General features: G+C 34.1%; 1 long non-coding RNA gene across 1 annotated transcript; it reads right to left on the bottom strand.

The window, feature by feature from the left end:
• Window positions 1-527: 527 nt before the first annotated feature.
• Window positions 528-2,419, bottom strand: LOC107663325 (uncharacterized). Its single transcript, XR_001631318.1, has 3 exons — window positions 2,208-2,419; window positions 1,860-1,861; window positions 528-543 (listed from the first exon to the last, which is right to left on the bottom strand). It is a non-coding gene; the product is annotated as an uncharacterized LOC107663325 (long non-coding RNA).
• Between the last annotated feature and the right edge of the window lie 2,074 nt (window positions 2,420-4,493).

The following is a 4,493-nucleotide window of genomic DNA, read 5'->3' as shown; positions in this document are numbered from 1 at the left end:
GGCGCTCTTCATATCCAAAACGCGCACAACCAGCGCGTCTGATGTTCTATAGATCTGTGGTCGCTTGTGGCCAGCAATTGGTCAGATTACAGCCTGTCAGCTCGGCAGACATTTCAGAGACGTGAAATTTGACACCTCTGCGTCACTAGCGGGGGAGAGGGGGGTCTTGCATCCGGGACTGTTCCTCTCGGGTGTTTAACTACACAATTATCTAACATAAATATTACTGAAAAAGTACCTTATTACAACAAATCTAAATCTGCTTGAAGCTTTATAACCTCCTGCATTATTAATGAAAAATGAAGATTAAACACCAACCTGTTAGTTCTTCAGTATCTTCAGTGTGTTTGATTCTGCAGGGTTCTGGATCTCTCATCTTCTCTCTGTCCTCTTTAATAAACTCAGTCTTTGCAGATTTCAGCTCTTCCTGATGATTAGATGCTCGTCTTCACTTGTGAACTGATGGAGATATTCCAGCATTTATTGCTGAATTACTGTGGGAGGAGCTTCACTGATTATGTGATTACTGTGGGAGGAGCTTCACTGATGATGTGTTGCAGTGGGCGGAGCTTCACTGATGATGTGTTGCCGTGGGAGGAGCTGATCTGCCAAAATCAAAAGTATATCACAGAGTTACTGAACTAATTGTTATACTAATGGATAACAGAATAAAATAATGCATTGTTAATTATTCCAGATAGGCTATAAACAATGGTAAGAAAAACAGTTGAAATCAGGGCTTGAAAAAGAAAATAAATAAATAAATCAATCAATCGGTTCACTTCCAGCAGAATCGATATTTTAACGTTTCTGTTCCAGTGTTCCTCTGTATTATTACCGTTCCGAAACCGATTCGGGTAGAAGAAATACCGGTTAATAACGTAATAAAAATATATTTTCTTTGCCTATAATAATAATAATAATTATTATTATTATTATAAAGTACAGCGTTTTCTTTACTAAAAAAATAAATAAAAAGAAAACAGGAAGCGATCTGGTAACGTCTATATATAACCCGCTGCGCTTAGTCACAGCCAATACAGCATCATCTTTTCTAGATTTTGGCCAAATATAGGCTACTAAACAAAAGAAAAAAATCTATCAACACTTTAAAGACATTAAAGTATTTTTACTTTTACTTTTAAATTGCTCAAATCAATAAGAAATTCCAATCTGATGTGAACAAGAAGCTAATTGTTCAGAGATCTGAACTTATTGTTTCGGGAAAAAAAAGTTTCATTCGAGAATTGAGCCAAAGCAATTGAGAAAAACTGTAAATTCCTACATTTGTCTTTTTATGAAATATAGAAAAAATGTGGGGAAAACCCCACACAATTAATATTAATATAAACAAAGTAAGGATAAAAAAATGTAAGAATAAAAATAGAAATATAATTTTACAAATTAGATACTTACCTCTATCTTGTAATGTCACAATAGCTGATCGTGTTGTTTGCTGCAGTCTGTTAACACCAATAAAACTAGCTTAATTCTGCAATTAACAGATCTGAAGTCATCAGCATAACGAATGAGGTGAAAACAGGAGCTATTGACATGAAATAAAGAGTCTTTTCAGCAGCTCTGTTAATATTGATGAGCCTCAGACGATCAACACTCATTCAACAAGACATTCAGGATCATCAGCAGATCATCTCACTTTATTCTCAGTGTTTGCTGATAGAAACACATTATTTGAGTCAGGATATATGATAAAAGCCTAGTTCTCACAATATGTATAAGACATAAATAATACAAAAAACTAACGCTAAAGTAAATAACTGCCGTAAAGCACCACAATATGCATGTATAATCTAAATAGTTTGATTTTCTAATAACTATTCATTGCAATAACATAAAACATCTTCAAATAAGAGCACCACAAAGCAGTATTTAATGATTTCAGGGTCACATTTGATTCATATTTCGCTATATTAACATTAATGTATGGATGTCTCACGCGGCTCATTATAGGCTCAATGTAACGTTAGCAGTCTCTGTTTCAGTATATTTTAACAAACTAACGGATTTAATCTGCCAAAGATGCCAAAAGTGTAGAAATAAAATGGCAGCAGCAACACTTGAGATCATTCCCCTCACAGATCAATGTTTAACTTGACATTCAGCAACAGTTCTCACTACAAACATAGAAACAATCGTTCACACGAACACACAAAAACGCTCAGGTCTCAATGTAACGTTTTCCTCACGTTGTTCTGAGTGTTTAAGTCAGCAAACACACAAACAGTGCTGTACTAGATGATAACAAGGCAGAAACGAGCTCGAATGTGTTGCACAAACAAACTGTGTAAAGTGTATTTAACAGTTAAATAAGTGAAATACTGTGATCTGCTCTCCTCTCCTCAGAAGACTCGACGCTGACGGAGTGACCGCGCGCTAGTTGTGACGTCATCGCCGCGAGGCGGGAGCATCAAAAAACCGCCAAATTCTATTTTTTTTTCTTTTGCTTTATTTCTTTTTTTAAAAACAAACATACAGAGATACTTAACGTCAAACAGAACAGAAACAAAAATGGGGGATACATATAACAGCTATACATCATGGAGGGTAAAACATTATATTTTACAAATAACATTTTTTAATATGAGAGACGTTTTTATAAATTTCTTGTCCCTAGTGATTGAAATCAATGAGTCATTCAATATCTTAAGTTCTTTACAAAAAAACTTAAAAGAGGGAGTAATAGACGTTATTTTTGCTTTATGTAGGCCTACATGGAACTTCATCTGATCCAGTATTACAGTTAAAAACAGGATCATAGATTCATCTATTTTAATTATTTTATAAAATATATCAAAAACCAACATAGATACCTGCTTCCAAAAGTCTTCAGTACATTTTCAGTTACAAAATAAATGTGTGTTTCATTTTCTAAACTACAAAAAGAACATTTTGGTGAGACATCTTTTCTAAACTTTTTTTCTAAACTTATTCCTTTGCCTTATTTGGTAGTAAAAATGTATTAGTTGCCGACCATATTTTCTCAGTGAAGGTATGGAGAAGAATTGTTTCCACTTTATGAGTGCTTTTGGGTAACAGCTGACATCACGAATAAGACATGTTCTAATATGTGAGTTATTACACTTAATATCCACGATATTAATACCTCCAATAACAAGATTTGGAATTTGTCGGACAGCTGAATTATAACTGAGATGTATTTCCACAAGGTAAAGCAATTTAGGGCAAATGCTTTTCACAACCAAATTATAATCTCTACAGGAAGATCCAATCCCTGAGAAAGAAACACATTGCTGATAAGTATAAATCTCACCGTTATATTCAATAAGTCTGAAATAAATATAATTCCTTTATCAAACCATTCTTTTTTAAATATACTCTTGTTTTTAGACAACACAAATTGGTTATTCCATAGTATGCATGTGTGTGGAGAAAAATAATGCATAAAGGCTATTTTCCATGCGTCTACACTGCATGCCTGTATATTTACATCGCAAGTACATCTGCACTTTGTTGTTTATGATGAGTGAATTCACTGCAAAAGAGCAGAATTCAACCAGCAGAAATACGGTGTTTCAGTGAGTACTAATCTGAACACCTCTGATTGGCTACTGCATACATAAACTCAACAGAATCGTTTGTGATTGGTTATAATGCGCAGTGCTGTAAAAAAAGAAATATGAAGCAGCATGAGAAGACATAAATTTAATGCCACAATTTACACTTTTCATTTAATTTTCACTTTATTATACGTCACAAAAGAAAAAAAAGAGGGGAAATGTGCAAAAGATCACTCATCTTACTAAAAAGGCTAATATTATCACTAATGTTATGGTTTTATTACACATAGTACAACAACAATCAATTTCTGCCCAACTTCAAAAATAAAACAAATGAATGTTTGGGGGGATATGGTATTTGTACATTTATTTGGCTGAATTTGTCAAAGTTGATGTAAACTGAATTTCCTTTAGAGGAGGCAGAAGGCTTTGCCCAGAGCTCCACACAAGCTAGAGCTGCCACTGTGTGCCATTCTTCTTCTACAGTATTATACTGAACTGACCAGCAACTTCAGTGATTAAGAAACACTCTTGATGTGTGATTCAGTTGCAAATTATGCCAAATTATAGAAAAGTTTGTGTTTTTTAAGGTATTTTGTGACTTTTCTGGATTTGATATTTTATAATAGTGAATTTATCATTTAAAAACATGAAGCAAACAGTAAAAATGAATGACTAATACGCCAATAAGTGCTCCTCTGCTGCTTTCTACTGGTTAAAGTGGTAACTTGATGTATTATTTATTATTTACTCACTGGATCTTGCAGCAGTCTGCAGTAATCAGCTGTTCTGAGCTCTGATCAGTTTGCACGTGTTTGCGCTGCGCTCAGTTATTGGATTGAATAATAAAATAAATATGATTCTGTGTAGTTCAGCAGAAGAGATAATAGGGAAAAGTAAAGAGGCAAAAATGAAAAAGGCTGTACCATGGTGGACAGAAAAATGTAGTGAAGT

The sequence above is a fragment of the Sinocyclocheilus anshuiensis genome, unplaced genomic scaffold, assembly GCF_001515605.1.
Source record: "Sinocyclocheilus anshuiensis isolate Anshui unplaced genomic scaffold, SAMN03320099.WGS_v1.1 scaffold2766, whole genome shotgun sequence".
Lineage (NCBI taxonomy): Eukaryota > Metazoa > Chordata > Actinopteri > Cypriniformes > Cyprinidae > Sinocyclocheilus > Sinocyclocheilus anshuiensis.
This window is presented reverse-complemented; position numbering and strand designations above follow the sequence as displayed.